The 25,918-nt window shown below is 33.8% G+C and overlaps 1 protein-coding gene and 1 long non-coding RNA gene across 5 annotated transcripts in view; one reads left to right on the top strand and one right to left on the bottom strand.

The window, feature by feature from the left end:
• Positions 1-25,918, top strand: part of Graf (GTPase regulator associated with FAK) — a 365,913-nt gene that overhangs the window by 189,897 nt on the left and 150,098 nt on the right. The gene's annotated exons all lie outside the window — the stretch shown is intronic.
• Positions 13,714-14,177, bottom strand: LOC142232344 (uncharacterized). The gene is made up of 2 exons (XR_012721100.1): positions 14,018-14,177; positions 13,714-13,971 (listed from the first exon to the last, which is right to left on the bottom strand). It is a non-coding gene; the product is annotated as an uncharacterized LOC142232344 (long non-coding RNA).

Below are 25,918 nucleotides of genomic sequence, written 5' to 3'. Positions count from 1 at the left end.
CTCCATATCGGTTCAGATTTAAATATTTGAATATGGGAGTATAAACCTTAATACAGCACCCAACAAATTTGAAGGAGTTGAGATGGTATCGAAAATTTCGGTCTACATAGTGGTTATTTGTATAATATAGTCGGCCCCACCCGACATTAGATTTTACTTGTTTTTAATATGAGTATGGGTGTTCAATAAAAACTCATTTTTGATTTTTAACTCCATGATATTGAGCAAAGATAATCTAATAAAACATTTAATTTCGTGAAAATATGTTATTTAGTTTGGTTATTTATGTCTAACTGCTTCATGTGTCCTGCCTTCATCATTAAAACCGCCAGCAGGCATTATTGTAATAACAACGACCACTTGCAGATACAATTTCAGACAATATGGGCAAAATATTTTCTTGTTTATGGCTTTAGGCAAAAGCAAACCAAACTTTAAAAAAGTTTTTCTATTTTCGCATTTAATAGATTTTAATTTTATTGCACTATTCACAATTGCTGCTGCCATTGAAGAGGAGAGAACGTAGTGCATTTTGTTTTTCATTGCTTTCTCGCTTAGGGATAGAAGAAATAATATTTGTTGTTGTTTATCTTTTTATCGCTAAAAACTTTTTATCCATAACGTGACAAATTGAGCATTAAAACTATTGTTTTTTGTGTCAAGTAAATGGTTTAGTTTGTTTTTATTGCCTGTGCCCAATGGAAAGGAAATGTTAAGCTTTTTCAAGTTGCAGATAATTCGTAATACAAAAATAAATAAATATGACATTGCTAGCCGAAAGATGTACATTTTCATCAAAAGAGTTTTTACTGATTTCACTACCACAAAAGGGTAATATTTCCACTCACAAAAAAAATTGTTCCAAAACAAAATTTTCTAAAGAAGGAAAGCTTTTGCTTTCCCAAAGTAGTGCCATTGAGCTTCATAAGACTTTAAAGAAACAGCGTTCACAACAAAAGATAACTTGTTTAGTTGGGAGAAGTTTTTTGTATGTTTCATAGTCCATTTGTAACCAAGTATTTTCGTTAAGAACAAATGAAATGAGAAATTAATTTGTGATAAGCGTAACCATGGACGACTTCAAGTATTACTCCTGATATCTGTAGCGTGAGTAGCTGCACTTCTTAAGGTGGATGTGAATTAAAAATTTTTGTAATATTTTACCAAACAGTAAGCAAAACCTCAATGTTCTCTTTAACAACATAACGAGGTACGTCTATGGCTTGATAAAATGCGATCACATATCTGCTTTCCAGAATAAAATATATGGTGTATCCTTAGATACCCTTTTAATAATTAAAGTCATATGTTGTTTGCAAAAGATTATACATCTCAAAGCACCCGATTACCTATACAAATACTGATATTCTGTAGGTCGAACAGAGGGAAGAAGCTGATACCATTTCGACACCAATGTTTGATGCGCCTTTGGAATGCTCTACCATCAACACTACAAACCTACCAATTCAAAACAAAACTGTATAATTTCTATATGAATACGTAGAATTTTTGATACGTTTTATTTTCCCGTATATTGTATACCTAAATTTTTGATGAACCATATAATTTTTCAATCTATATTCATATGCTATAATTACAAAATGTATATTATGTTGTATAGGAAGTTCGTATAAATAAAACTAAATAATTTTTAAAAATTTGCATGATTTTTAATGGATTCTAACGCTTGACATCAAATATTTTGAGAAATTCGCAATTTTTCTAGAATGAATTTAGGATTTATTCCAAGAAAATTTACATAACTTGTACCATTCTGTTAATTACTTTCTCTGTTTTTAACCTTTTTGAAACAAAAAAAGTTAAAATTGTCCATTAAATGTATATGGAAAAAGCGAGTTATAAAAAAAAGAAATTAAAAGAACTTCCTGTGTAGTTTTGTGTACACATTTCTGCAATCCCCGTGATACACTAATTCTCGGATCAGGTTAATGCCATTCATCAGAGTAAAGTATTCTTATAGTTCGGCTGGGTATCTTTAAATTCTTTTGAACTGAAGCCATCTTTGCTTTGATAAATCTGCGGTGTATGCACGCAGAGAAGGAATATGATCACCTCCTAGAGAAAAATGTTATTTTTCGATGGGGTACATAAAATGGTTGTCGAAATCAAATACATAATGTTCGAGAAAATAACATGTTTGCGACAAACATGTTACATGTTCACCTTCCAAATATAACAGTTTACTCTAGGAGGTGATCATATTTCTTCTCTGGGTGTGGGGCGAGGCATGTATATTGATTTGTAGCATATACAGTGGTGCGCTTATTATACCCTCATTGTATGGACAAATAATGTAACAACTACTACATCTAATTCAATTTCCTAATTTCGTCTTCATCGTAACCCATTATCTGACAATGAAATTGGAATGCTGCATTTGCTATGATTACAAAAGGTGATCTTTCATCTTTTGCATCAGCTTTTTATAATGAGAAGCTGAGGAAGTGTGAATTGTGGTTTTTACAAAAAAAAAAAAAATACAAATTCAAACAAATTGAAAACCGGAAGAAATTACAAATTGTTAGCGGATAATTTATGGCATTTTGATTGCCTCCCATATATGCGGACGAGTGCTGACGTGCGCTTTACGTTTCCCCTCTCCAGCATTCGTCCACTCACCATTAAATTTGGTAGTCAATACAAACTAAAATTTAAAAATGCATACGAATTGTTCGATGACTCTTACTACAGAAGAATGAATGTGATCACTTCAGACATGTTTCAAAAGCAAAATGTTATTTTTGGATGGGAAACATTTAACATGTTTGCCGCAGCCATGTTTTTTTCGGGGAAATTATGTATCTGATTTCACAAAACAGTTTAATTAATTTGAAAACGCTCCATTGCAGTATCACACTGTCACTTCCAAACAAAACAGAAAATTAACTCAAAATTTGTCATAAAAAGGTTTTGAAAAGATAAAAAATTAATTTCTGTAATTCTGCTTCATAATATGAACAAAATTTAAAATGAATTAAAAAATCTCTTCGTACTTTTAAAAATTTACTCAATTTAATTAGTTATTCTTGAATAATATGAATCCATTTAATCCTCTAATAGTGTGTTTTACCCTTCTCAATTGTATATGGGATGGAGTCATGTTTTTCCCATATGGAGGACTTGGAGCTTTGTGTTTTATTTGTACCGATTCGTGGCCGATTATCGATTGTTGGTCGTAGCTGAAGCTGATTCTTCGGTCAAGCTCTAAAAACCGATTGACATTGGGTCAACCGATAAGTAGTAGCAGTTTGTTGTATGGTCGACAGCACGAGTCTCTGTCGGTCAAAAGATGTAACGAGTATCCATCTAGCAATCACACTAGATTTATCCATATCGGACCATGTTTTATTGTGTCAAAAATATATACCTCCATTGGATGACAATGCCCGCCTGGCATACAAAGGACCTTGGTTGCAATCCCAGTTTTGTCCAACCACCAACAAGTTTTTAACGGAGGATTATCCCCTCTCAGTAATGCCAGTGACATTTTTGAGTATTTCAAAGCTTCTCTAAGCGGTTTCACCACAATTTTCAACGCTGTTCGGTCTCGGCTATAAAAAGGGCTAAACATAGAATAGAGCAACACTCAGTTCACAATGGATTGACACTAAATTGATTGATCACAAAAGAGCTTTCAATAACCTAACTTCCGATTTAAAAGACCATACCAGGATGTTTTAAGATACCATGCCATAACAGTTAGCATAGCATTAACTCGTTTTTTGATGACTGTTTTTAATTGAATTTTGGTAGCAATCTATGGTGGTACATACAATTTGGCCTTATATACCTACTTCTTTTTGTTTAAGATTTCCCCAGTGTATTTGGTGGAGATGTTCACTAAAGTTATGACAAACTCATTGCCGAGTGAATATAATCGTACAAAGGCCATTGTTTCATAATGTCAGAATAATGTCGTGGCGGTAGGTGAATCCATTTATTGCTCCCACTTGCTTGCGGAGGGATCCCAACCCTAGAGATGAGCTAATTTAAGGTGTGCCCCACAGCAGTGAGTTTCACTTATTGCGGTGATGGCAACCTAGAATAGGTGCAATCAAGTTGTTGCTCTTCATGCGACATGAATGGCATGGTATCATCATCATTTATTCACACAGTCACTCCTAGACATTTTCCTTGCTCCGCCACTTTGTCAACAACTTCCACCATCCCCATTGCCTTTGGGACATTTTAATTCCGTTTATACATTTATGAAAATTAACAAAACAATCCAATGGAAAAGCCACATCAACTACCATACAACAACATCGTGATATGGAAATGCAACAAATGTCAACAACAGCAATGGCATGTAAACAAAAAAGAATAAAAAAAAAAATGAGAAGTAAATAAACACTAAGCTCTCTGAATATCAGCAGTAAAATACTGGAGGGAAGATAATCAAAATTTTAAGCATAAATATTGAAATTAATTTACGCCACAACCCTTTCAAATACGCCCCATATTCGTATTTATTTTGCATTCGAATTCCAGGAGGTTATAGATGAATTTGAGGTTTCCTTTTATTGACATTGGCGTGGTAGAAAGGGGGAGGAGGAGAAGAAGAAATATACATAGATTTACTTTTAAGTGAATGTAGTGTACATGGGTTCCATTTTAGAGGAAATGAAGCGGACTTGGCATACACTTAAATTTAAATGAGAGTCTATTGTTAAATAGGTCTTTATTTGTTTAACAAATCGTTTTGTTTGCAAATCAAAGTTGTGTGTGGTTTTAATCACAAACTGTAAACTTTTGTTATAGAAACAGTTTAAGGTGTCGTCCAATGTTTTAAAAATACACACGCAAAGAAAAAAAAACGTTTGGAAAACGTGTACCGAAAACGTTTTTCTTTTGTTAGAGTTTTTTGAATTGCTTCGAAAAGTATACACTTTTATCACTAAAAAAATTCGTTTGTTACAAAATTTTTATTTTTTCAATAAAAAAAGTTATTTTTGAATCAACAACACAGTCCATTTCGTTTATATCAAACACTGTTCTCTTCTGACTTTAGGTCTTTAATAAGACACATTTTACAGTTCATAGTAAAAATTGAATATAGTAGAATGTAATGTTGAACATTTTTTCGGAATCTGCCGACCATATCTGGAATATATGTAAAAAAAAAAAAAAAACTTTGGTCGAAGCAGGGATCGAACCCACGACCCTTGGCATGCAAGTCGGATGTGCAACCACTGCTCCACGGTGCCCAACTAAATGTATTTTTCTGTTAAATAAACTTTGTTAAATCGGTTCGTGGGCGCCGCAAGCTATGCTATATAAATATAACTTATATGGGTAATTGTCTATTGATGACAATAACGGCTACATAGCTCAGTGGATAGTGTGTTGGCTTACAAATTGCATGGTCCGCGGTTCGATTCTCCGTCCAGGTGAAAGGTAAAAAAAAATTAAAAATGTTTAAAATCGAATAATTTCTTCTACATTGTTTGTATTACAGAAAAAGGTGCTAAGAACTAAAAAAAACTTTGTGGAAGTGAGAAAGATGTGAGGGAAAATGCAATTAGCCAGGAAAATTTTTTTAGTTAGTCTTTATGAAATTGTTATTACATCCTGGAAAAGAATGAACGTTTATCACAAAAAGTATATAATTTTCTTCCAAATACACTTCCTTTCAACGAAAAGCAAATGAGACACGAACTTTGTTTGTCTAAAATTTCGTTTGGGAGGAAAGAATTATTTTTTTGCGTGCAGATAAAGATAGAAAACTGGAATGCAAATAAAGAAAAAGGCTCTACAATATGTTGTGTGGGATTAATCCGGGTAATTGACAATATCAGTACAAGGTAGGATGAATACAAAAACTAATCCAATTTCATTCAGGGAAAGTGGCCCCACCGATAAATTAAAATGAACTAATTTTGAAGAATTTTGAATTTCTATGCCAAGCCTCAATCATATGGTAAACTTTTATAATATATTTTTTATATTTCATACTTTTAATGAAATCCTGTTTCTGGGTATCACCGCAGTGTACACTACATAATACACTTTCTTCATACGACACAAAAAGTTGGTTGTTCTGGCTCACACGTCAGAACACTTTTGTGGGATTTCTGATCGAAAATGTAAACAGCTGACTTTTCATTTCATTTCAGAAACTTAAACTAAACATATTTTGCTGGTAATCTATAAAAAAATAAAAACAATTACACTACACGACTGTGGAATTAAAAGTAAAAAAACCTCCAGATTTTTGCTATCTGCTCATACTAGGGCTGTCACCCGGGATAAATCCCATCCCGAAATCCCGGGATTTTCGGGACGGGATTAATCCCGAATCCCGTGATTTTTTATTTTCAATCCCGGGATTTTTCGGGATCCCGAAAAACTAATTGCAATTTGTTAAATTTATGACTGTTTAGCATTATTTATTAATAAATTGGAGTCTGCATTCAGTGATTTAGTTTTCACTTTAGCGATTTTAGCGGCTAAACTCGAACTTAATACCCACCTTTATCATCGAAGTTGAAATAGAAAATATTGAACGAAATTCAGCACTCACTTAGATTACGTCAAATTGCATAACTTATTTGAATATTTTAATAGGAAAAATGCAAATATTGTATTAATTTCATAATCCATTGAATTAAAACATTCCCACTAAATCGATTGTCAATGGCTATATAATGAAGTAGTGTATTTGGGAAATGAAAATATTTCTGCTTTATTATTTTGTTTTTTTTTTTCTAAAATGTTGGAGTTTCGGAGCTTGATCTTTATATTTGCAAATTGTGTCAAAACTCGATGATTTAGAGTCATTTTAAATATTGTATCATACATTATTAATTAGAATTAAGTTGTACGATATTTCGTGGCAAGTCGGTGGACAATTATATCCAGATAATAAATAAATAAACACTTAAATCCTCTCAATAAAACTCAAATAAATGAGATCTGTATCCTAATTTTAATTTTATTGATCCTAGATTTAAAGCCAGATCGCTAAAACATGTCTTTATTTTAAAGAAAACCTAACCTATCCTATTCTTAGTATGCTCCTCAAGGACTAGCAGACATTCTGCAGTACGCCACTGAAACTTCATTATAGTGAACATTTAACGTTCCTCAAATGATAAAATACACCCATTTGTTGCAATTTTTTTCCTATAAAACTGCCATTGGACTTTAGATATTTTTTTTGTTTGTTTATCAATATCATTATTGCTGAGGTCTGCTGTTACTTTTTTTGATAATTTACAATACCGTCGGAAACGCCCAGTAATACGTGTGACATGATATCGAACGCCATAATACAATTGTTGACATAATGCTTATGATTGTCACTTTAAAGGACATTTCAAACGCCAACAGACTTGTTCTAACTTTTTGTTTCTGTTTTGTTGGGGATTCCCCTAGGAGTGTATATGTATGTGGACCATGGGGCGTATACATTCGCACACTCGTTCATATTTCGGTTTTAAATGCTAGTATTTTTGTTGGAACCATCGAATGATGGCGCTGATGGCATTTTAAACTGGCAGAGAAAAGAAAATGTGCTACATGTGATAACGCTTGAAATGGCTTCTTTATTACGGCCATTGTTGTATGTTTTTATTAAAATTGATGTATGTACATATATTGCTTTGTTTCTTATGTAAATATAAATAAAAATATGCATTTTGTGTGTTTTTATGCCTTGTTTATTATTGTTTTTGTTTGTTTCATTTTCACTTTTTTTTTGTTAATAACAAAAGAACAATCCGAGCCGAGAGATAGCCGCCACATTGGGATGCCTCTTTATTCACCTGTCTCTTGGGTTCTCTTTTATCCCGCTTACGATTGTATGGGCCTTTGTTGGATTCTATTCAGTGCCGTTCTTTGTTAGTAGCACCATACGTTTGATGAGATTGTGGTCATTTATTGTTAAGTAAGCTTGCTTTTATAATTTCACTTTTAAATCTTTGCCATTTCTATTTCTATTTTCATTTTAATAGCAATCATTTGTTGTTTGTTTCTATTATGCTTTAATAATATCTCTTGAGTAGTATTAACTTTTATTTGTGCTATTACACGCAAAGAAAAAAAAAAAAAAAAGTTTGGAAAACGTGTACCGAAAACGTTTTTCTTTTGTTAGAGTTTTTTGAATTGCTTCGAAAAGTATACTCTTTTATCACCAAAAAAATTCGTTTGTTACAAAATTTTTATTTTTTCAGTAAAAAAAGTTATTTTTGAACCAACAACACAGTCCATTTCGTTTATATCAAACACTGTTCTTTTCTAAATTTAGGTCTTTAATAAGACACATTTTACAGTTCATAGTAAAAATTTAATATAGTAGAATGTAATGTTGAAAATTTTTTCGGAATCTTCCGATCATATCTGGAATATATGTAAAAAAAAAAAAAAAAAACTTTGGTCGAAGCAGGGATCGAACCCATGACCCTTGGCATGCAAGTCAGACGTAGCAACCACTGCTCCACGGTGCCCAACTAAATGTATTTTTCTGTCAAATAAACTTTGTTTTATCGGCTCGTGGGCGCCGCAAGCTATGCTATATAAATATAACTTAGTTATATGGGTAATTGTCTATTGATGACAATAACGGCTACATGGCTCAGTGGATAGTGTGTTGGCTTACAAATTACATGGTCCGCGTTTCGATTCTCCGTCCAGGCGAAAGGTAAAAAAAAATTAAAAATTTATAAAATCGTATAATTTCTTCTACATTGTTTGTGTTACAGAAAAAGGTGCTAAGAACTAAAAAACTTCGTGGAAGTGGGAAAGATGTGAGGGAAAATGCAATTAGCCAGAAAAAATTTTTTTGAGTTAATCTTTATGAAATTGTTTTTACATCCTGGAAAAGAATAAACGTTTATCACAAAAATATACTTTTCTTCCAAATACACTTCCTTTCAACGAAAAGCAAATGAGAAACGAACTTTGTTTGTCTAAAATTTCGTTTGGGAGGAAAGAATTATTTTTTTGCGTGTAGAGGTGATTAAATTACACATTAATCTGCGATATACACATGTTTCCACTTCTACAAATACACAATAGTCACGAAAATACAATAATTCGGCATTCCTAAGAATACGAGTACAATGAACAATTTTCATTTTCTACCAATATAAAAGTTTTGAGTGGAACAATACTTTCCATTACTAACTACACACTCAAAACAGCGCTTCTGTAACATATACTCCCAAACACATTCTGCTTCAAGCATATATATTTTCAGGATTGGTCCAAACAAAATATTGTTTGTATTATTCAAACATATTATGTTTCACCTTTGGCATACACTGTTAGAAATGAACTTTGCTTTGTGTGTATAGAAATGAAATTTGCTTTGTGGTGTATATACATATATTTAAGGCGTCTGTTTGTTACTTCCATTTTTTATTTGCAGCATACTCTCTCGGCCTCTCTTTCTAAACACATATATGTTAATAGGCAATTTCAAAATTAATATATATTTGCCTCCACACATATTATATTTAAAAAATGGTCTAACATATATGTTCCAAACATCTTACGCTAGTTTATGAATACTATATGCTTGCACTTAAAAATAATGTGGTAAAAATTTGAGTTGTAAACATATAACTTTTACACCGAAACATATAAAAAACAGGCTTTTTCGCCCGTGTACATATCCTGCAAAATGGAAAACAGTTTTGGAAATGATTATTTTATAGCATAAATTGGTCTCTGAGAACAGTAAGCATTTAGGGTGGTCGATAAGGACTTAAGAACACCTTACACGGTCGGATAAACCCTATGACAGGAGTGCGCGTTTTTGTTGGTACAAGTTTTGCCCTTACATTACACGAACAAATATGAAAACAAAGTTCTTTTGATTTTATACCAACTCGTCCGTACACCACCCGAACATGACCTTATACACTCGAAAGAAGGCCAAAGATTTGGAAGAATTTTGGTATAGACTCCGAGCCAAGATGCGGCTCCTTGAAACTAAAAACATTTTTAGGGACCTATCTAGCTTTAAATTTAGGATCAATAAATAAAATAAAGATTAGAATACGTGTCTCATTTATCGATTTGCCATTATCTTTCTGTTTAAAAATCCAAAAAACTTTAAACCATTTTGGCAAAATGGTGATTTAATTTTTCATAATCTCATTTCGATACACAACATTTTTGATTTATCTGAAAAATATTTTGTCTTCGTAACGGCGATTAGCTCGACTGGCAAAGTCAGGACGCAAAATTAAGTCGAATTCGCCTAATCAAGGAAATGGTCCATGTTTCATCGACTGCAACAAAACGACGTAATTCTCGGATCACGTATAATTATTGTCAAAAGTAGCTCCGACACTTTTTAGAAAAAAGTGTGCCCCCATGTGGGGACATTAGGCAGTTTAAGTATGAAATTCTCCAAAAATCTCCATTACCAGGTAGTACAATTTTAAACTTTTTTATTACAAAAACTTAACAGTTTTTCCTACAAACAATCGAGATATTATATGCAAAGAATAATAGATTTTGGATCACTTGGTACACAAAAAACTATTGAAAGTATTTTACGAAAGTTATCCGAATAATAACAAAAATATAACACACTGAATATGAATACTTATTTATCAAATGCGACCAAGTGTCTAGATCAGATGCTGTATAAAGCTGTCATGCGTGTATTTAAAATTACAAAAATAACAGTTGTTTGACTTTAAACAGGTGTCCTCATATAGGGACAGGGGGCGGTAATGGGTAAAGAAGTTTGTCGTTAATATTATTTAAATTTTATGTCATACAATTTAGGTTACACACACGCAAAAAAATAATTCTTTCCTCCCAAACGAAATTTTAGACAAACAAAGTTCGTTTCTCATTTGCTTTTCGCTGTAACGAAGTGTATTTGGAAGAAAAGTATATACTTTTTGTGATAAACGTTTATTCTTTTCCAGGATGTAAAAACAATTTCATAAAGACTAACTCAAAAAAAAAAAAAAACATTGTTTTCTTGCTAATTGCATTTTCCCTCACATCTTTCTCACATCCACGATGTTTTTTAGTTCTTAACACCTTTTCCTGTAATACCAACAATGTAGAAGAAATTATACGATTTTATTAATTTTTAAAATTTTTTACCTTTCGCCTGGACGGAGAATCGAACCGCGGACCATGCACTTTGTAAGCCAACACACTAACCACTGAGCTACGTATCTGTTATGGTCATCAATAGATAATTATCCATATAAGTTATATTTATATAGCATAGCTTGCGGCGCCCACGAACCGAATAAACAAAGTTTATTTAACAGAAACTAACATTTAGTTGGGCACCGTGGAGCAGTTGTTGCTACGTCCGACTTGCATGCCAAGGGTCGTGGGTTCGACCCCTGCTTCGACCAAAGTTTTTTTGTTTTTTTTTTTTACATATATTCCAGATATGTTCGGAAGATTCCGAAAAAATGTTCAACATTACATTGTACTATATTAAATTTTGAACTGTAAAATGTGTGTTATTAAAGACCTAAAGTCAGAAAAGAACAGTGTTTGATATAAACGAAATGGACTGTGTTGTTGTTTCAAAAATAACGTTTTTTATTGAAAAAATAAAAATTTTGTAACAAACGAATTTTTTTGTTGATAAAAGTTTAAAATTTTCGAAGCAATTCAAAAAACTCTAACAAAAGAAAAACGTTTTCGGTACACGTTTTCCAAACGTTTTTTTTTTCTTTGCGTGCAGTTTTTCATATTAGGCCATGTTTTTCCATTTAAGGAAATTTAACTCTAATAATTTAAATCAATTTGACTTATGTTGGCAAAGTTAAAAAGAATAAGAGATTACCCGATGCAGCCCGTGATCTAAGTATTAGTTAAAATGTGACTGCATCTCATTTTATTGTTTTCAAAATCTTCCTCATAGGTGTTCATTTCGTTCAATAGTTAATATTAAAAAATGTCTCTTTTTATTTCAGGTAAATATTCTTCACTCTTAAATCTTTTAAATGAAATTATATTGGCTAAAAAGTGAGTATATAATTAAATTTCCTTATACACTTCATGATGCTCCTCTTAGGACGCTGTCTTATTCGAAAATAAACTCAATCTCAATGTACGCAAATTGTATGTACATTGGGGATAAATTGAACACAAAACGGAAACAGTCAAACAGTCAACAGTCAATGAACAACGAGCAGCCATTCAGACTTCAAACGAATTTTCTTCAACCAAAGTCATTAAATTGTTGTGGTTGTTGTTATTGTTGCAATTCAACAAAATGCTGACACAAGTGGAAGCAACATGTAACTCTTTTTTATATCGGCAACAGCAATCACATTGTTAGTTTCCACTGAGAAAGTGGCCACTGTGGTTTGGGATGTAACGAAACATAATGCACATTTGTTCTCGTTTACACAACTAATGCGCCGTTTATTTTTATAAAATGGACGGTGCATGAGATGGTAAGGACAACGCCAAAAAGGTCGAATAATCGCGCACCTTCACTCATATTTGTAGAAAATGTGTAACTAGACAAATTTAGGAATACGTTACAACGCAATACTCTTTCGGACTATTGTCAATTGAAAGTAGCAACTGATATTTTGAAAAGCAGTAGCACAAAATTATATGGCAAACAATGAGGAAACTATTTTGCCAACACAGGTCCCAAAATAACTTCCATCTAGATCCGTTTTTGGCACCACAATGGAAGTCGATGCAGGGCAAAAACCAAGTTACTGTTGATCGACTTTATGTGCTACATTAGTTTGCATCTCGATTTTTGTAAATGTTTGTTTTCGTATTTTATTTTGCCTCTGAATGTCGAAGACATTGGTCACAATGCCGGTTTATGTGAGTCTGCAACTTCAGTTTGCCAAACACATTTTGAACAACGATTGTTGGATTAGATTTTATTTCCAACAAAAAACGCCTGTCTCTAGAGTACTTTCTATTTTGCCACTTTTCGGTAAAATATTTCTTAAAAACAAAAATTAACAATTCTGAGAATAAATCTAAAAAGGTAACAAAACAAATGTGAGTTTATTTTTGCAGACGTAAGTTTATATTGTAAGACTTAATTTTTAGAATACTGAGAAAAGTATGAAAGGCTTAACGGTACAGCCACATTGGGCAAATATTTGACAGCAAATATTTTTAGCTCATTATATATAGCTCAATATATTTGCAGGCATATAGCAAGTTTGTCCATGACCCATAAAATTCCCCGTTGAGCAATGCGATTAGTTCGATTTCGCTTAGGATGCATTTGCCGCAATATCTGCTTCTACTTTCTCCAAGTATTGGGCATCTCACCATAAAATGACACAGATTTTTATCCTCGTCTGTGTTACAAAGTGTAAAATTTTTGCCGCCTTCAGTTCCAAAATATTGGCTTTAAGCCCCAACAAATCACATCGTGCCTTGAAGATTGTAGTTATTGCTCGTTGGTCATACACCCAGAAAAAAGTGACCCCTTCTTTAAGTTAAAATGAACTCATTGTGAAGAAAGTTGAACTTCGTATAGCGCCAAAGACATTTTTATTTGTTTGAACGATGTGATTTTCGTAGAAATTAGGTATAATGCATTCCATATATTAGTTAACATTTTCCTATATTTATGTACCACTATACTACAGAATGAAAAAATTTAACTGGTTTGAATTCATATATGGAATGATTTTATTGAAATTTTTTCATTCATTTGGACAAATCTTACACATTTGTGGTAAAACTTTTACTTCATAATTAGAACTGCTTACCTTCGTTTTTAAATACAATTTTATTTATTTATATGAGCAATTTTATCTTCAATAAAAGACATGTTTTATTAATACATTGAATATATTTATTAAGAATCAACAGCATCGAATCTCCTTGAAATATTAGTTTATTATTCCGCTGTTTCCAATTTCCATGTGATATTATCAACTGTAAAACGCACTTTTTCTTCTTCTTGTACTTTTCACTTTTAATAAGTTGCTGCCTAACGATTTTGTCCTCCTTTTACAATTTCAATACCTACAAATATAAAAAATCATAAAACATTTTTGTTGCAAAAGGTTACCTGATAATTGAAGATTCCAAAATGAAGACAAATGAAAGGGTTGTTATTCTGCTGGTGTTTTCTTTCTTTATATACCATCACGAACATTGATAGATTTATTTTCAAAAAACGAAATTTTTCTCACTAATTTAAAATAATAAATATTTTATATATTTTATTTGTTATTTATTATATTATTTTTTAACAATCTTTCCGTATACCACAACAACGCGATTCGAACTAAAAAAACAACCCACGCGCAAACATATCGATTACACCCACGCGCAAACACATCGATTGCGATGACAGGTATCGATTACAGGTAGACAATAGAAATATAGGAAAATTTCCTTAAGTTTTGATTGGATTGCATACTTCTTAGTACGAATGAACTAAAATATTTTTCTATGCCAAGTGTTGTTCGTATGTATGAAAAACTTTCTATTATAAAGGAAGTCGCAATTATCATTTTATAAGAAATTTTACTAATTTTGAGGAAACTTGGTTTTAGTTCGGGTTTTGTTTATTTTTACGAATGCTTTGTTATCGGTGAATAAAATTTTCTTGTTCAGTAGTAAATTCTTATACCCAGCGAAGAAAATAGTATGAGTAAAATTCCATGCCTTATTCTAGTTAATGAACTATTCCTAACTGCTTACAGTATAGGATATTTTTACTGAAACGAGTAAATTTTATTATTTCTCACAAAATTTTACCTTAATGGAAATAAAATGGATAAACTATATTGATGAAAAATTTTTCCTTTAGTTTCGAAGGCACTTTTTTCTGGGTGTATAATTGAATTATGTAGTTCTCTCCGATATTATGGTTTAAGTTTTTCTAGAAGCGTGAAAGACTATTTTTTGCTCGCAAGTTTATTTCATATATATTTTTGTGTTTTAGGTATTCCAATAATCGAATTTGTTTATTAGTCCAAATTGTCTCATTTGTATCTATTTCAAGTTTTATATCAAATTCACTTCCGAGTTCATTAATTTTATATATTTTTTTCTAAAAGTTCCCGGGAAAGTTGATGCGGCAATCTGTTTCGATTCATGTTAAACAGTGCTCTAAATATGTAGCTCATATGTAGATCAAGGCTGTAAAAGTGACTCTCTTCTACATTGGTTTCTAAATTTATCGTATAGTTAGGAGTAAAATCGGGTAATTTAAACATTCGTTTTAATTTAACAGGTTGGCTGATGAGTCACCGGTCTGACACTTAGATGGCGTCGTTAGTATTAAATGCATATTATTTTTATATAGTACCAACCTTCAAATGACTCGTGTCAAAATTTGACGTCTGTAAGTCATTTAGACTGTGAGATAGAGCGTCTTTTGCGAAGCAACTTTTGCTATTGTGAAAAAAATGGAAAAAAGGAATTTCGTGTTTTGATAAAATACTGTTTTCTGAAGGGAAAAAATACGGTGGAAGCAAAAACTTGGCTTAATAGTGAGTTTCCGGAGTTTCTGCCCCAGTCCGGAAAAATGAGCACGGAGGACGGTGAACGCAGTGGACGCCCAAAAGAGGTGGTTACCGACGAAAACATCAAAAAAATCCACAAAATGTTTTTGAATGACCCGAAAAGTGAAGTTTATCGAGATAGCAGAGGCCTTAAAGATATCAAAGGAACGTGTTGGTCATATCATTCATCAATATTTGGATATGCGGAAGCTCTGTGCAAAATGGGCGCCGCGAGAGCTCACATTTGACCAAAAACAACGTGCTGATGATTCTGTGCGGTGTTTGCAGCTGTTAACTCGTAATACACCCGAGTTTTTCCGTCGATATGTGACAATGGATGAAACATGGCTCCATCACTACACTCCTGAGTCCAATCGACAGTCGGCTGAGTGGACAGCGACCGGTGAACCGTCTCCGAAGCGTGGAAAGACTCAAAAGTCCGCTGGCAAAGTAATGGCCTCTTTTTTTTTGGATGCGCATGGAATAATTTTTATCGATTATCTTGAGAAGGGAAAAACCATCATCAGTGACTATTATATGGCGTTATTGGAGCATTTGAAGGTCGAAATCGCGGCAAAACGGCCCCATATGAAGAAGAAAAACTTGTTGTTCCACCAAGACAACGCACCGTACCACAAGTCATTGAGAACGATGGCAAAAATTGAATTGGGCTTCGAATTGCTTCCCCACCAACCGTATTCTCCAGATCTGGCCCCCAGCGACTTTTTCTTGTTCTCAGACCTCAAAAGGATGCTCGCAGGGAAAAAATTTGGCTGCAATGAAGAGGTGATCGCCGAAACTGAGGCCTATTTTGAGGCAAAACCGAAGGAGTACTACCCAAATGGTATCACAAAATTGGAAGCTCGTTATAATCGTTGTATCGCTCTTGAAGGGAACTATGTTGAATAATAAAAACGAATTTTGACAAAAAAAAGGGTTTTTCTTTCTTAGATCTGGGGCTTATCAGCCAACCTGTTATTCATCAGTTCGAAATACCCATAGGAATATTTTCCAAAAACAGTATCGAGATATTTCGAAAACGTTGCAGTATAAAAGGTTGACACTCATTTCGGTCAAATATTTGTATAATATTTACATATGGACACTTCTGGTTTTAGCATCTGAACCTACTCGATTATTTTCTTCTGCTGAACCAACCAGATTCTTCCAAAAACATTAGCAGATTGCTTAAGTTAACATTTTCCAAGTCCACCAGTAATTTAAAGCTGTATGCTCCTAAAATTCGCTTACACAAAATGCAGGACGCTCACATAAAAGGTGTTTAATTGATTCATTTTCCTCCGAATCATGACAGCTCATACAGTAGTCATTATAACATACTTCACGCCAATAGTTTTCGCAAAATCGCCTATCAGGCAGCGACTCGTTATAGCAGATATAAGGAGTGATACCTAACGTCTTGAGATCACTAGCGTATCTAATGTGCGGTTTAAGTTTAAATGGCGTCATATATGCTTGGTGTCGTTACAACCCTTACAATTCTCCCATAGAAAATTTGCCATCATAACAGCCTTCTCACGCAGTAAGAGATTACAGGTAGCCAGAGGCATACCAAAAGATTCTAGTTCCCCTGGAATATGTAAGGTAGTTAGTTCCTGGACTTGATAACTCATCTACTTCGCTTTTCCCCTGTATGTTCCTGTGGCCAGGCACCCATATTAGGTGAATATTGTACTGCTCAGCCATCTCATTGAATGATTTACGGCAGCAGATGACCGCTTTCGAGTGCAAGGATTTTATTGCAGGTTGACTGACTGAGTATATATTAATAGCAATGTTAATGCCAATTTGCTACCTCTTTTGCTGCTAGTATTTCAGCCTGAAAAATACTACAATGATTGGGTAATCGTTTGGCTATGTTAAGTTTTAGGTCTTTAGAATATACCGCAACCCACTTGTCCATTCAATTTGGAGTCATCGGTGTAGAAATCTATATAATCTGGGTTTGTGTACTCCATGCCGCACTGTTGGGAATTAGAGTTTCTGCCACTTTAACTTTAACCTATATTATAACAACAAGATTACCACTGAAAACGGGAGGTATGCCGTACAAGAACACATGCATGTATTTGCCTTAAAACATATTAAATCGATGATTCGATAAAAAAAATCGCATACTCTAAAATGTGATTGTTATAATCCTCCGACGGGTGAGAAGGTATCTGGGGACCATTTTCAAACCGAAATTACTAATTTATGGTTATTGGTTATTCCCCGCATGTATTCCAAACAATTGTTAAAAAATAATCGAAATGTGTTTCCATATAAAATTCCATGCAAAAAGAGCAAGGTCCAAGGAAACTTTGTATTTCGTATAAGGGCAACAGATGAATCAACCTTCGGTGCGGGTTAAAGGATTGAATACTTCAGTAGTACGAGTAAGCAAAAATATGTTGTAATTGTTTACTCCCCGAGAAGACATCAGTGTTAGCATTGTAATTTCATAGGTTATTCCAGTTAATGAACTATTCATAATTCTTGTCAGTTTCGGAAATTTTTACTTGATTCAGAAAATTGTATTATAATGAAGAAAAACTTAACTCAATGGAAACAAAATAACTAAACTTAATTGGTAACATTCGTTCATTTATTTATATCGAAGGCGCAATTGGAGTAACTAAATTTTTTGCAATTATGGAAAATCAAATTTTTTGCTAATATCCGAATCATTGCTGGAACAGTTCTGAATGAGGGAAATGTTGTGATATTTTTTATATATTTATTTAAACATAAAATGATTGCTTAAATACATGCACTTCAATTAGTCTTTAATTTCAAGTAAGCCTAACTAGTAATTTATTTAGATTAAATTATGAGTTCAGTGCAAGTTACTGATCCGAACACCAAAAAGTTTTGAGAGTTTTGAGTTTTGAGATTAACATAGATTCGGGCAGAACTCAGTGATAAGAGAGAAGTTCACCAATGTGGTATTACAATATATACAAGATACATCGGGCTGCCACATAACCTAACCTAAGTTACATTATTTATTATTATTATTAGTTTAATCTATTTCTGAGTGAAACGCTGCTTCAATCGACGCCGTATTTGAGTTTCATCTAAAAGATTTGGGATTTCCTCATTTTTATGGGAAATAAGTCTTTTTTCGTGGAATTTTGCCAGTAGAGTTATTTCTTCTCTCACTGAATATATTTTGAGGTCTCGATGTAAGTAAGATACATCAATATCAACAAGGAAACTCCCACATACCGTTGTTAAAAAGATTGAAAACTGGACAAGGTAATGGGTGCTAAAAGTAAATCACTCTAAATGAATTCATGTAGACTCCACTTACAATAATATGGTTACAAATCTAATTTCATAAATGTCAATCAAGTACCGGTTGCAAACTCGGCAAATTTTATCTTGGAATGACTTAAGACGCAAAACTGAAATTGAAACCACACGTAAAGTTGAAATAAAACACCTTGATATTAAGTACCGGCAAATAAATTGGGTAGAAATTGTAGACCTTCCATTCAGAACAAATTAAAGTCATTGTGGCCATATGGAAGACAACTCTGGGGCTGTGCCAAAGACGAGACTATTAATATTATTCAAACATTCCAAAATAAAGTATTGAGGAATGTAGTCAAAGCGCCAAGGTACATACGAAACACGTACGATATCGTGTTGCACGAAATTAACGATTGTCTCTTCCCAATAACATATCATTGTGAATTACTTGCACAATGAACACTCAATTTTTCTTTTTTTTTTCATAAAACGTGGTTATGGGTTTCCCAGCGGATTGTTGCACGGAACTTTTATTCACGCTCATCGGTGCAAATCTTGCGAGTTTTATCATCTGTGCCAAGAATTTATGATATGTGCCAAGTTAATGTTTCTCTTGAGTCACAATAGAAGTTTATTGTGAACAACATCCACAATAAGGAGTTAGCATAAAGGGCCCAAAATTGAGTTATCTATCCCAGCTATACTAAAGGCTGTGGAAAGGTTCATTCGCGCGAACCGAAACATGTACAGTCTAGGCGTGTATAGATTTGTATCTGGTGTTTTCTTTTCAAGACTCTATTAATCAAGTTCCTTAATCTAAATTTGTCCATAAAGCTCGATTAATAATTGTAAAATTAGACATCCACAATAAATTGGAAATAAATTCAGTAACCTAGGTTTATATTTTGCAAACCCCTCAGAAAAGTTAGCTATTTTCACTAAATAGAATAAAACCTTTAAGCTTTAATAATCACTGAATTCCTCGTTGACGATTTTCTTAAGTACATCATTCTATTCAGATGATGCGTGCACGGAATATTAAAGATAAAATGCCTTTCTAATAGAAAATAATAACAGTATCTCTGCAATGTTTTGTTTTGACTTACACCTACAATTTCACATTTTGGTCTTCTTTAGCCATAAGATGGTAGTTTTGCTTCACATTATTGTTGACATTGTTAATAAGTAGTATTGCACTTTTTTTGTAACAGTTGTTGCATGGCTGCAGCTCTTCTCATCAGCTCCGCTGCTCCACTCATAATGAACTGCAATTAAAATTCTGTTATTTTTCAAAATTGTTGTTGTATATAATAATATCCATTTTTTATTGTTTTTTTATGGTTGTCAATGTTGTATTATGTCTTGAAATAGGTGGATGGATAGATGCAAGTCTCTTAAAGGTAACTTTTTTCGTACATTCTCTTCCCTCTTTCTTTGGATTACACATTTTATGCAGTCGTATAAATTCACTAGAAGTTGCAAATTCTTCCGTGTTAGGGATGTCACATTAGAATGTCTTCATGGGTTAATGAAGAATTTTAGAAATCAACATCGTGCCATTTAAATAAAACCGTTTATTGTAAATGTTGATAAACAATAGTTGCCTCTGAATTTTTACAATTGAATTTCAAGTATAACTTATGGGAAATTTAAAATGAAAGCCGTATTTATTGACATCTCCTATTAAATACATTTCACCACTTAATGTGGGTATTAGGTTGTCAAAACCCAACACCGGGTTTGGGTAATCGCTTTCTCTACCATATTTTTTCCGAAAGTGGAATTTTCTGCAGACAGTTACTGAAGATGCAAAACAACACCACTCTCTCTACAACGATTTCGCATTCTTCGATAAAAACGACTGAATACATAGGTTAGGTTAACTAAAAGTACCTATTACATATGGGCACTTCATTTTTTAACCGCTGAACCTTCTCGATTATTTTTCTTCGCTGAACCAACCAGATTGTTCCAAAAACATTAGCAGACTGCTTAAGTTAACGTTTTCCAGATCCGCCAGTAATCTGAAGCTATATGATCCTAAAAGTTGCTTGCGCAGGACACTCACACAAGAGGTGTTTAATTGATTCTTTTTCCTCCGCATCATGACAGCTCATACAATAGTCATTATACTTCGCGCCAATAGTTTTTGCAAAATCGCCTATCAGGCAGCGACCCGTTATAGCAGATATCAGGAGTGATATCTGACGTCTCGAGAACATTAGCATATCTAGTGTGCGGTTTAAGTTGAAATGGGGCCATATTTGCTTGGTGTCGTTACAACCTTTGCAATTCTCCCATCGAACATTTGCCATCATAACAGCCTTCTCACGCAGTATGAGCGTGCAGGTAGCTAGGGGGGGCATACCAACAAATTCCAGTTCCCCTGGAATATGTAAGGTAGTTCCTAGACTTGCCAACTCATCCGCTTCGCTTGAATACATAACTTGTTGTCTTGCACCAAAAGAAAAAATATTTTCCTCCTGATGGAAATTTTAGCCAAACGAAATTTCGCTTTGTTGTAAATCCTTTTCCGAGAGAGAAAATAAATCCCAATTTATTAGATACTTTTAGACGATTAGTTCAAATTAATGGAAATTTTATCGCGATAATGGAATGTAGTCTCGAACCTAGGTCTTCTACTTCATACGCGTTAACAGTCGCCTTAGTACATTGCATCGCCGACGGAGTAGCCCTTAAAAAATTAGCGATTAAAAATAAAATAAAAAAATCTAATCCGAAAACACTCTTCAAATTACAAATTTGGATTCGTTAAGTATAGTATTCCTTATATTTCCTACATCGGTATTTCATGATATCTAGAGTTGTTTCCTGTATAAAATACAAAAATGTGATTCATCATCATTGTCATAATTTTGATTTAGAAATTCAATACGTTTTCCAATATCAACATCGTCCCATATGTATTGGGCAACAATTCGACTTTGGTAAATAAACAAACATATGTCAATAAGAGATTGACCCATAAAATCTTTGTTTTCTTTTTAAATCTCACTTGCTAGTGGTGTTTATTTGTTCTCTCCTCGTCCCTTCCAGCCAATGCTTATGCCACCAATCGATCACGATTTCACGTTAGTCTCCGGGGAAAGAGTGCTAATCATAATTTTGTGATAGGCCCTCCGAATGGCCGAGCCAGACCTGTGACCATGACGACTGATTGGTGGTGGTGGTGTAGCAGCAAACGACGACACATCATAAACATTATCATCAGTGTTTTATTGCTTCTCATATTTCTGAGCTTTAGTGAAGATTTTTTTCCCGTAATTCTAGGTTGTCAAAAGCATCTCACAGTAGCTTTTTCACTGGTATGGTGGCTCTTACCAGCATATTCCATGTCATAATTATGGGATGGGGGTCTAAATATCAGGCAAGCCAACGATAAAATTACCTATTATATGTTCGTCTGGGCATTCCAAAGACATTTATTTTCATTTGCCCCTTGGGGAATCAACAGCCGGGGATATACTCTTACCAAGCCCCTCCCCTGCTCTCATAAAACTCGCACATGCGGCCATTTAATTTGTTCTTTGGTTTCTGGTAATCTGATTACACATTAGCGGTGGTTACAGCGTTTAATTTGGTCAATTAGCGAAGCTGTTTTTTTTTTAATAAAAACAAAATCCAAATGAAAGTTGGCCAGGCCATGATATTTCTCCATGTGAACAAGACCACCATGTGAATGCTGGATAAACGAAACGAAGTTTAATTGTCCATAAGGTGTAGTTCGGATTGGTGGAACCATTAAATTACATTGTGTATTGTGTGGAGTGTAATTGGATTTGAGAAAGGGATTTCGGGTGAAAGCTTTTTCGTGTTCTGCGATTGTTGGATTTTCATGATTGAAAAAAAAAATAGTTTAAACCAGGGATCCGGAGCGGAGCGGAGCGTGGAGCGGAGCGGAGCAAGCCATTTTTTTGCCGGAGCGGGAGCGGAGCGGGAGCGGCATTTCTAAAATCCGGAGCGGAGCGGGAGCGGAGCGGTTTCCAAATGAAAAACCGCTCCGCTCCGAATAAAATATTACTTGAATGAAATGTGTAACTTTGAAATTACACTGTGTAGGTAATTTCAAATTTAGCTAGTACTTAGCGTAGTGTGAGTAAACGTTTAAAATGTACGATATGTATTTTTGTACGTACGTACATTGGGGAAAACACAACGTGTTTTTTAGTAATTGTTTTCAAAAACGGCAAATGTCAAAATATATATCTAGTATGTGTTGTAAAAGTAACAACAGTACTTTCGATCAATTTCATCCCGTATTACTACAAAGATGTTTGTAATGAACGTCAAATAAATGCAATTAAACGATCTTATTTATATTTAATTTTTTAGTTTTCTACACTGAAAAAATATTGTCGTGAAGTCAAAGATTCCATGTCCTTAGAATAAGAATGCAAATTTTGCTTAACATGGAAGACGCATTTCTCTAAAATAAAGTTTTTTATACCCATCACCATAGAATGGTGATGGGGGTATAATAAGTTTGTCATCCCGTTTGTAACACATCGAAATATCGATTTCCGACTATATAAAGTATATATATTCTTGATCAGGGAGAAATTCTAAGACGATATAACGATGTCCGTCTGTCTGTCTACGCTACAGTATTCAATAATGAAGCAATCGTGCTGAAATTTTGCACAACCTCGTCTTTTGTCTTCAGGCAGGTCACGTTCGAAGATGGGTTATATCGGCCAAGGTTTTGATATAGTCCCCATATAAACCGACCTCCCGATTTGGGGTCTTGGGCTTATAGAAATCGTATTTTTTATCCAATTTGCCTGAAATTTGAAATCTGGAGGTATTTTATGACCATAAAGAGGTGTGCCAAAAATGGTGAGTATCGGTCCATGTTTTGGTATAGCCCCCATATAGACCGATCTCCCGATTTTACTTCTTGGGCTTATAGAAACCGCAGTTTTTATTCAATTTACCTGAAATTGGAAATCTAGAGGTATTGTAGGACCACAAATACGTGTGCTAAAAATTTTGAGTATCGGTCCATATTTTGGTATAGCCCCCATATAGACCGATCTCCCGATTTTACTTCTTGGGCTTATAGAAACCGCAGTTTTTATTCAATTTACCTGAAATTGGAAATCTAGAGGTATTTTAGGACCATAAAGAGGTGTGCCGAAAATGGTGAGTATCGGTCCATATTTTGGTATAGCCCCCATATAGACCGATTTCCCGATTTTACTTCTTGGGCTTCTAGAATCCGAAGTTTTTATCCTATTTTCCTGAAATTGGAAATCTAGAGGTATTGTAGGACTACAAATACGTGTGCCAAAAATTGTGAGTATCGGTCCATGTTTTGGTATGGTCCCCATATAAAACGACCTCCCGATTTGGGGTCTTGGGCTTATAGAAAGCGTATTTTTTATCCAATTTGTCTGAAATTGGAAATCTAGGGGTATTTTTGGACCATAAAGAGGTGTGCTGAAAATGGTGAGCATCGGTCCATATTTTGGTATAGCCCCCATATAGACCGATTTCCCGATTTTACTTCTTGGGCTTCTAGAATCCGAAGTTTTTATCCTATTTGCCTGAAATTGGAAATCTAGAGGTATTTTCGGTCATAAAGAGGTGTGCCGAAAACGGTGAGTAGCGGTCCATGTTTTAGTATAGCCCCCATAAGAACGATCTCCCGATTTAACTCCTTGGGTTTCTAGAAACCGTAATTTTTATCTGATTTGCCTGAAATTGTAAATATTCTGGTATTTTAGGCTCGGTCCATTTGGTAATGCCTCCATATAGACCGACTTCACTTGAATTGCTTGAAACTCAATGTAAAATTTCCAGATTTGACTTCTACATATTTAAGATTTCAAATCAAGACGTTATTTTATAATTTTCTTGCACACTTACAAGAGATGTTAATGATTCCTCTAAAACTCAAACAAAAATGGTTCTTATAAATCCAGAATCTGATATAGTCCTCATAGGTGAAATCTTTAAATTTATCTTCGGGAAGTGTCCTCAAGTCCTCAAGCCCTCCTAAAATTTCAAAGGAAACCCTAATATTTGGTTCATGGTGGTGGGTATTTAAGGTTCGGCCCGGCCGAACTTAGTGCTGTATATACTTGTTTTCTTGTCTAAAAGGCAATAAACTTTTGAATAAAGCTGTAATGTCCTTATAATTAAGTGATTTTACTTAAAAATGTGTATCATAACATGAAAGATAAAATTTTTGAGGTAAGGTCAACGTGACTTTAATAATTAAGAAAAATTCTTTAAAATTAATAAAATTGTCTTTAAATTTGTTTCCTTTTTGCATCTTGCCTACAAAGCAAAAAATCGTTAAAAAATAAGACATGTTTTTCAACACTTTATTTTAAAGACGCTTTTTACTTGAAACATAGCATAATTTCTACTGGAAGTCAAGTCTTAATATGGAAAAAAAAACTCGTTAACTCGTTTTTAAAGGATTTTGATAACAACTGACGAAAAAAATCTAAAAAAATGAAAAATTCACATATGCTTCCTAGAATGCTTCCTTTAATGAAGTCAAAATGGATTTTATATTTCTGAAAAAATCTTCAAAATTAATAAAATATTTCAACACATTGTTTTAAAGTTATTATACCCTAAACCACATAGTGGTTAGGGTATAACAAGTTTGATCTGCCAAAAAATGTGCCTACAAGAAATTTTGATTTTAGACCCCATAAAATATATACCGATCGACTCAGAATCACCTCCTGAGTCGATCTAGCGCTTGACGTCCGTCCGTCCATCCGTCCGTCTGTCCATGTATTTGTTGTTCACAGAATTTCGGTCGCAAATATTAACCGATTTTGATGAAATTTGGTACAGGGAGTTTTTTTGGGCACAAGGACGAACGTTATTGAATTTGGAAGAAATCGGATCAAATTTAGATATAGCTCCCATATGTATTGCCCGATTTCGACAAATGGGGTCACGTTGCACTTTTTTTACTAACCGATCGTCGTCAAATTTAGCACAAAATAATCTTCTGTATCACCCTTTAAGTCTGAAAATTTCATCGAAATCGGTTCAGATTTAGATATAGGTCCCATATATATGTATCGCCCGATTTTGTCAAATTAGGTCATAAAACCCTTATTTATCAAGCGATCTTACTCAAAGTTGGCGAAATGTAATCTTTTATAGCACTAACTATATGTGCAAAAAATCATCGAAATCGGTTCAGATTT

The sequence above is a fragment of the Haematobia irritans genome, chromosome 3, assembly GCF_050003625.1.
Source record: "Haematobia irritans isolate KBUSLIRL chromosome 3, ASM5000362v1, whole genome shotgun sequence".
Lineage (NCBI taxonomy): Eukaryota > Metazoa > Arthropoda > Insecta > Diptera > Muscidae > Haematobia > Haematobia irritans.
The sequence above is the reverse complement of the archived record's forward strand: the minus strand, read 5'-3'. Positions and strand labels throughout refer to the sequence as shown.